The sequence below is a fragment of the Nelumbo nucifera genome, chromosome 1 (genome assembly GCF_055504915.1).
Source record: "Nelumbo nucifera cultivar China Antique chromosome 1, China Antique-T2T, whole genome shotgun sequence".
Taxonomy (NCBI): domain Eukaryota; kingdom Viridiplantae; phylum Streptophyta; class Magnoliopsida; order Proteales; family Nelumbonaceae; genus Nelumbo; species Nelumbo nucifera.
In genome coordinates, this window is record NC_142649.1 from 179,824,143 (window position 1) to 179,833,863 (window position 9,721).

Here is a 9,721-nt window from a genome sequence, read left to right on the forward strand (position 1 = left end):
GGGCCAAGCAATATGAGTTCTGGTCCGAGCAGAGTAACAGTATGGGTGCTAGAAGTTAGAATCCTTTACCTTGAGCGGGAGATACCTTTTTATAGTTGGAGGTCCATGTGCTGGTCAGGTTGGGCTTCTAGGGTTGTCGGGATAAGGTTAACTGCCAAGGTCTTTGGGATAGAGTCCTATTCCCCAGCGGAGTTGTCCTCTTCCCTCCTCTTATCCTTGGTCGTGCTTATCAGCGTGACGTGTAGCTGATGTGGCTGAGAGGATAAGATAGGGGGCTACGGTAATAGCGTATTGCGGCTGATCGCGTTAGGGCCAGGCTGCCAGCTCGTGCTGTGCCAGCCGCGTCTGGGCCGCCAGGTCGGCGCCTTAGAGCTACGACTGCGCTGCATCAGCCTCGTTAGTGACGTCGGTTACCCACTCCTACAAGAAGCTACTAGGAGCTTGACTTATGGGGGTAGCACTACTGACTTTAGGTCACCAGCTCACACGGGAGCCTTGGAAGGCTCGACCGGCAGGGGCGTCCATGCAGTCTGTTGGCCGCTTACTCCCGCGGAAGCCACGTAGAACTCATCTTTGTAGAGAGTACTTCGCGAAGAGGACTTGTGAGGTTTTATCTGAGTTGAAATAAAGTTGGTAGAGCTGTTTAGTCTGTTGGCCATCAACTTCTTGCATAGTCTTTGAGTTCATAAAAAATGGAAACTATAAAACGAGAGATTTAATTTCTAAAAAGTGAGGACTTAGCCTTTTAAAAGATGAAAACTTAGCTTTTTGTAGCATATCCCATAGACGACGCCAATTGATGAATTAATTTTTGGTGGAGTATGAATTTTTTGTGCTAAGTACCTTGTCATTTGGTATGCTTCCAAGTGGCCGATGACTCATACCGAAGTGGAGCTGCCTGGTGACAAGCTGCTTAGTGTTGAGCTGCCTGGCGGTGAGCTGCCTAGTGCCGAGCTGCCTGGTGGTGAGCTGCCTAGGAGGTGCCGAGCTAACCAGGTGCCAAGCTGCCTGGTGGCGAGCTGGATTGATGAGTTTTGTTGCTCTTTAGAGACCTACAAGGAACTAAATGTCAGAGGACCCGGGGTGGCTAACTCGGCGAGGTTGCTCCGATGCTTAAGTCAGTACTCTCATAGTAGACTACGAGCTAAAATTACAAAGTATGACAGCTAGAATTTGCTTAATTGCTTTTGGGGTTGGTGCCTTTAGATAGGCATTGTTTGGCGTGGGCTTCACGCACCATATCCGAGATTTCTGCGAGATCGTCTAAGTGGTTCGAGATTCCTAGAGGTAACTGCCATGCACGTTGACCACCCTCCGGATCGTTCGGCATGTGGGCCAATTTCCAAGGATTGTGGGAGTGTTAGGATATGCATGCCGAATTTGTCGGTGAGCACATCTCGAAGATCACCAGGTTGCGCCTGGGCCAGGCCGCCAGGTCGCGCCAGTGCCAGGCTGCCAGCTTGTGCTTGTACCAGGCTGCCAGCTTGGGCCAGGGCCAGGCTACCAGCTCGTGCCTGTGCCAGGCTGCCAAGTCGCGCCAGGGCCAGGCCACCAAGTCGTGCTTGTGCCAGGCCGCGCCTGTGCCAGGCCGCGCCTGTGCCGGGCCACGCCAGGCTGTGTCTGGGCTGCCAGGTGGGACACCATCAACTTGGCTAAGGCAAGTTGTTGCCAAAGTGGTTCCGGGTGTCACCTAGTTGTTTTGAGGTGCCATGTGTCACAATATCATTGGAGGGCCAAATCCGCCCTCATCAGCGGCCATGGCTGCAGAGTCGGTGTATGCCGCGGAGCTGGCTAGGCCATGCTGACGTGGCTAGGGATGATTGGGCGATGACTGGACGGCCATGTGTCGTCTAAGGCCAACTCAACCATGACCCGAACAGGTTGAGTATTTACTCACTATTCTGCTGATGTGGCGTCTAATGGCGCTTAGTGGTGCCTAGTTGTCCATAAACGATTTATCAAGTACTTTTCTCAATTTTGAAGACAAATCAAGTACAAGCATTTATTTAATAGACGGAAGCTATACCAAACACATAGTTAAAATTTATTTACTGGTTTTTTGTTGTTTTTTAGTAGGAGCCATAGTCAAAGTCGAAGGAGAAGCCCTCCTGTAAAGCATAGAAACTAAGGCTGTGTTTGGTTTGAAAGAAAAAGCTAGGGAAAGGAAGGGAAATGTAAGGAAGCATACATCAATGTGGAATTGAGAAAAAAAAATCTTAGTAGACATATGGAAAAGGTTCGCTAATCATTGTAATTACCAATTTTTAATACTAAGTTTTCCTAAAGTAGAGTTTTATTAGATCATGTGACAAAGATTTTGGGCTCAAATCCGAATCTATCAATATATCGTGGCAATGGCCAGAAAAAGATGGTCACAATGTTAGAAAATAAAAACCTATTCAAGGACCTCACTTAACAACTTAAGCTTTTAGTCTTTTAGGTTGAATAATTCCTTGAGATGATATTTGACCAAGCGGTCTAGTATTTGATCTTTGTTGCCCTCATAATTAATTATATTTCAAAACAAGTTATGAGTAGGCTTGCACTTATCCACACTTTAAGCCTAATAGGCTTCTGCATGAGGGAGTATATTAGAAAATAAAAAACTATTCAAGGATAAGGAAGGTAATTTTCTCCGTAAAACTAGGGCCCACCCTGTCCACCCCAAATTGGGCGGGTTTTCCCCGATCTTAAGTGGGGATGGGAAAAATATTTGTGCCCCGAATTGGGGATGAGGCAGGGAGAAGATTTGCATATAACCCCCCAAAGTTGGTGGTAAATTATTAAAATATTCCTAGTTTAATATTAAATTCTAAAATATCTTTAAAATTTTCCCGAATTACTCAAAACCTTTAGGATCCCATAATTCAACGTTTAAAACACCCCTAAATTCCCATAATCCAATTTCTAAAATAACCCCAAATATGATATATTTTTAGGTGATTGATTCAGTGTGGGGAAAATTTGGAATTCCCTATCTCTGATAAAGAGGGGGTTCCCCACCCCAAACTTGTCCAATTGTCATTCATGTTCAAGGACCTCACCTAACAGCTTAAGCTTTTAGGTTGAATATTTCCTTGAAAGGAAATAGGAATATAAGAGGATATTGAACCCAAACCAGTTTTCCATAGGAAAGATTCCTGTCTTTTAAGGGGCTATTTTCAAAATGCTCTTTAGCTTATTCAACTCCCTTCAGTTATACCAAATATTGATAGGTTTCAAAAGGATCTAGGTGAATAAATTGAAAACCTTTTGCACATTTTTTTGAATAAAATAAAAAGGAATTTCTCATGATGTCATTCTTTCACATGTTTTAAAAGATTAGTTACTATCTATTACCATATAAAGTACCCCGCTTCCTTGTATGTATTTAAAGAACTAGTTAATCAGGACTCTTATCTTTTCTTTTCTAGTTAAGTACCTTATCCCAACTCCCAACCACATGGGCTTAGCTACATGAATCGTGTATAGTCATTTTATTTTTAGGGAGTGCTTGATATACAGTGATGTTGTCTTGTGATTGCATTTTGGGTTGATCCATACAAATTTGTATTTGAAAGATTTTTTATCTGCAATGTTTTAAAAACATTTTAAGTTGATCAATACAAATACAAATTGTTTTTTCTACCTAAACAATCAAATTTGGTGTTTCTTATACATGCATTTTTTTAATTGAAACAATATTTGTATATAATGTGGTAATACATTTTGTATAAATTGTATCGATGAACCCAAAATGCTGGAAATGCCTCTGTACCAAACACCCCCTTATTCAATACCATATATCCATTGTTAAATTATAACACAGCAGTGTTAACTTATTCACAAAAAAGACAATCCATTAAGCAAAAATTTCAAGGCCAGTTGTCATTACTCATTTGACACAACCGTTGTTTTTTACCAGCTTGGGAATAGTAGTGTAAGACAACCATGCATCGGCAGTGTAAGGCATGCCTTCCCATTTATCTTTACTGATGCTGAATATCTGTCTTTTGGCTTCATCTCTAAACAACCATACTAATTTACCAACTGTTTGGTTGGACAGAATCAGAAATTCATTCTCTTTCCTGCTTGAATGACATTTCCTTATTTAAGGGAATGGTCATTTCCTGTCTCTCTTAAGAATGAAATCTCATTCCTGTTAATTTCAATTCCTATTCTCATTTCTATCTAAACCAAACAGACTATGAAATAAACGATTTTGATTCTGATTTCAAAAAATTTTGATTCCGATTTTAACAATAAACCAAATGGACCCTTAATAGGCAAAGATATCACTAATCTTGAACACATTTTGTGGGCCAATGACCTAGTGGTTTAGATGGTCACTCGATATCCCTGGAAAATAAATAAGAGGCACCCATCGATCAATACAGGGAACTGCGAGTTCAGATTGGCTACCAACACTGCCCCTAGCAACTACAGTCGTACATTAGGAACATCTCCCTATTCATGACAGGGGAGATGTTCCCTATATGTGGATGCAATTGTATGCTGGGACATTGTTGGCAGTGATGTATTCGTAGCAGATCCCTGCCTGTGCATGAGAGTCTTGTTGCCCATACCATGAAGGGCCTACAACTCTTGGATAGGGATCTGCCACCAACATAATACTCCCAACAATGTCCCAGCATACCACTACAACCACATTCCTGCATATAGGGAGCATCTCCCTTGTCATACATGGGGAGATGTTCCTAATGTGTGACTGTAATAGCTAGTTGGGATAGTGTTGGGAACATTTGTTGATAGAAAATCTAAACTTCTCACTCATCCTGTGATATATCCACCTTGAGTTCTGATGACTGCCTATAATGTGTACTATGTATTGGGCTTTCATCTACTCTAACAATGTAGGAAGATTTTATTGAGCTGGAGGTTAATCTAAAGCCTTTCTTTTTTTTTTTATAATTGTTTTGAGGACAAGTTAGGGCAGCCCAATGCACCAGGCTCCTACCAATGCAAGGTTTGGGGAGGGACAAAAGTGGATTAAATGCATTCATGCATATCTACATTGAGAAGGCTAAGGGGATGTTTGCTAATGTGAATGGTTTAATGTCCATTCCAGCCTCTTTGAAGTTTGAATAGCTCATCAAATGCTTCAAAGTAATTGAACTAGCTTAGTTGAATCTTCTCAACCCTCCCAAAATGGGCTATGGAATTGCAAAGTTAGCAAACCAAGGCTGAGGGCATGAGTGGGACCATTGTTTTAAAAGGATTAAGCCTTAAGGTGAGGCTTTTAGATTTTGCTTCAAGGTTTAAGCCTTTTAACTTTGGTGTGAGGCTGAGCCTTTGTCAAAAAAATGTATAAATGACAAACCTAAGGCATGATTAAAGGTGCAACTTTGGTGGACTCAGCCCAAGCCCGAATCAACCCAGCCCGGAATTTTACACAGGTTGGGCTTGGGCCCAAGAAGTCAAATTTTCTTATTTTTTGGACTGGGCTCAGGCCTACCCCTTAGGTAGCCCGAGCCTGGCCCAACTATATACATTTATACATACATATGTGTATATATGTAAATATTGCATACAAATTTACATATGCATAAATACATTTATACATGTATAATTTTAGTGGGTTCATTGACTAACTCAAGCCTAGCCCGGGCTTGAGCCCAACCAGAGTGCCTCAAATTACAAATTGAGCTGGGCTCAAGTTGGAAAAATTGGGCTTGACCACGGGCTCAATTTGGGCTCGGGCCTTCAGCCCAAGTTTTAGGGCCGAGCTTGAGTTGACCATAAATCTGACCCAATCCGCTTGACTTGCACCCCTAGGCATGATGCATAGAAAGGCATAAGCCTAAAATATCTATGACAACTATATTTGATAAATAAAAAAGATTGTTTTACGCATTTTTGTAAGTTAACAACATACTAGCGGAGGGCTCTTGTCAAAAACTATTCACATCCACATGGGCGTTCTATAGGTGTGGTGTATACAACTTGTTGATTCCATACATCTTACATACAGATTGTGAGATACAAAATTGATCATGGATGGAAAAACATAATTTAAGCAAAAAATAATTTAGATTAATAATAATATAGAATAATAGTAGATAAAATAAAACACCAATATATAATTACTAATAAATATATTTGTCATTTATGTCAATTATTAGAAGGGCAAATTTCTTAAACTACTCCTACTATTTAGCTAATTGACTAACTCTACCCTTACTATTTAACTATTATCTTAAATCACCCCTATTGTTTCTTACAATTGCTATTGTTGTTAAATCGCAATGGAAAAGATGATATGTCCTTTTTGCCCTTAAGTAAGAGAAAAACTCCTTCCCACTCTCTCATTCTCTCTCCCCCTCTCCCATTGTCTCTCTCTCCATCAACACAATAATCTACCATTTATTCTTCCTCTCCAACACCGAAAACCGAACCAATGATGATTTTTCACCGCCTCTCTCTATCTCTCTCTCTCCCCCTCTTTCCCTTGCCTTTGCTCCTCACCACCACTGGCCTCATTCCAACCATCACCGCTACAATTGAAACTAGCGGCAATTTCTCTCTTCCACTCCTTTCCATTCATTTTTCTCTCATTTTCCTTTTCTCCTTTTGTATCATTGGTTCCTCTTCATCGAATCACACCCTTTGTTTTGTGCTTTTCTCTCTTACCGTCATCCCTTATTTTGAATGTTCAACATTGAACTGGAGTTGTAACCTCTCTCTCTTTCTCTTCCCGTATTGTTCTTCTCCACTCTCCTACCTATTGCCTACTTCAACAAACGAAGAGAGAGCTCCACTGCCACAGAATAGAGCACACACATCCGTCATATGATACTCCGATGATCATCCGACCACATCTTCAATGATACCCCTGCTAAACCAAGCTCTACGAGCATTAGGAGCCCGGTGCACATGCCCAATTCGTGACTAAGTGAAGATTCTGTCAAGCATCTCTTAATTCCCATGAGATCGAAGAGAAACCTTCAACATTATCTCCACACACCAAAGTTGTTAACCATAGAAATTCTTAGTTGGCACCAACTGAGAATCCTATTTGTTCAGAGCTTTTCTAAAGACTCTGCTTTCCAACTGAGAATCCTACCCATTCAAAGCGTGAAGACAAGGTTAGGGAACATCTTATGCACAATTGATTATCTCAATCAGATTTCCTTTCAACTTCTTGACCTCCATCTACAATGCCTGAATTTCAAAGAAATTGTATTATGGTATCTTCCTAATTGTCACGGAAATTAAAATGCTAAGGTTGTATTTGATTTCAGTGCAAAATGATGCAAAACTATGGTAGTGCAAATGTTTTTGGTGTAAATTTTAATTTATTTTTGTTTCAAATTTTATGTTACTCTGTTTGGTTGTAGTGCAAATGAAATAAAATAAGACCTAAAGCAGAATAAAGTAAAATCTAAAGCAAAATTAAACCAAATTTTACATTTTTTCATTTGCACTCTTATACATCTACACATATTTTTTCATTTGTGCTGCAACCAAACATAGTCAAGTTGTTTTCTACTGGAAAATAAGGCACCATGTTCTTCTTCTTTACATCATCATGGGTTCAAGCAATACTATTGGTAGAGGAACACAACTTTAGAGGCGAGTAAATCTTTTTTTTTTTTTCTGGGTTGCAATGGATATTGGATATCAATTGGAAAAATTCAAGAAAAGGAAAGGCCATCGCAGATGATGTGCAGTTCCGACCAACTAAGTTCTTGGAAATCTGTGCGAGTGATTCTAAGTTCCAAAGTTTTTTATCATTCTCCATAAGCGATTTCATGGATGGAAATGCTCCGTAGAGAAGAAACTTGAATTCATGTTATATCTGTTTGTTAGAAAATCAATAATATTGAACTCGATGGGGAATGGAAAGGAGCTGAATAATCTCTTCAGAGAACCCGTATTTGATGGAACATTAACAGACACTAATGACAGGGGTGGAGTTAGTCAATTGTTAGAAAATTTAAGGGGTACTCTAAGACACTATGTAAACAGTAAGGGCATACTTAATCAATTAGCTAAACAATAGGGGTAGTTTCAAAAATTTTCCCTTATTATAAGTGTGTGTATGGTGACAAAAATAATTAAAAATGGTAAAATGTTTAGAAAAATCATCATAATATTATCTTGAACAATAAACAATTTAAAAATGAATTTTATTATAAAAGTATGATACAAAATTAACAAAAATGATGTGATTGGGCCGGTGTAACACAAGTGCATCACACTAAATCCTTCCCACAAACTATTCACACCATGTGTGGCCCATCTACAATAAAATAGTGTTGTTGATAAATTGAATGGGGGGTGGTCCACATGAAACTTAATATCCCATTCTATCGTGGATAGGACCAAAACGGTCCCATCCATGATATACTCATATTGTATCAAACAACCCTTGATTGGTCACAATTTTTTGAATATCATGTGTTTCCATTATCATAGTCAAACCTTTAATTAAAAGCTACAAATGCCTACTATGGTTAGGATGCAAATCAGATGAAGCTCAACCTAAACCCAACCTTGCAAATTGGGCATAGGACCCAAGCCTGGACCGAACCTGAATTCATATGTTTATGTATGCATGTAATGCATGTAATATATAGTTAGGTGGGGATTGACTACCTAAGAGTTCACATCGGTGCCCCACAGGATGCACCCCACTGTGCCTCATAGCACATCCCAACCGAGTATTGAGAACATCTCTGATTGACAAGTATGGGAAATGTTCCTATTGCACACCGAGATGAGAACAGATCTGCTTTTTACAAAGCACGCCTCACACCAACCTCATAGGCACATCCCACCATGTATGAAACATCTCTTGTGCTTAAGTATTATTATTTATAGGAGATGTTCCCAATACATCAGGATGTAACTGTGAGGTCGGTGTGAGGTGCAGTGTGAGGAGCATATCCTAAAATCGCTGAGATATGCATATGGAGCGCCTGTGGGCATGTCCGAGCTTGGGTCAGGCCCGCCCAAGTTGCACCACTAGGCACTAATCATGGTGTCTCAATTTAAATTGTATACCCGGTTAGAGTGGCTAGCGGGGACTCCCGTCTCCCGGAGTCCTGGGGGAAGTTGGGGAGGACCGGAGGAGTTCGGCTTCAGTCCAGGTAGAGTTGATGTGTGCATCGTTCGCACAGCATGAATACGCGCCACGCGTCCTTAAAACGTGTGCATCATAAAAACGTGTGAGGTGCTTCCCTCTCACCACCCTCGCCCATACGAATCGAACCCACGCTGCACGCTGGTTCTTGAACTTGAATACATGGACCGGGCCGCCACGTCTCTCTCTCCTCCGTAGTCCCCATCCTCCCTCTCCCTCTCACTCCCGTCCAGGGTTAGGGTTCTACCTTTCAACCGGCTAGTGACCAAAGCAACCGGCGACCGACGGAAAATAGCCATGCATAAAGCCATTTTTATCTGCAATTGTGGCTTAAGACTATGACTGTTGGATTTTAATCTCATAAGAGATTAAATCCAATGGTTTTGAATGGTCAATTACATGAGAATTTGCACCTGCACACTTGATTGAAAAATTAGCTTTTCTCTTACAAAACCCAGTTTTGAACTTGTCCCACATTGGAAAATTATAAGCTTTATTTTCAGTATTTTAATAGGAGCTTATTTACACTCTTTAGAGATAGTAGAGGAGAGTATGGGGGTTTGATACCGTGCAATGCACGTGCACGCGTGTGCGCGCTTGTGTGCGGTGCAATGAGGCACTTTAGAGGCGCACTTT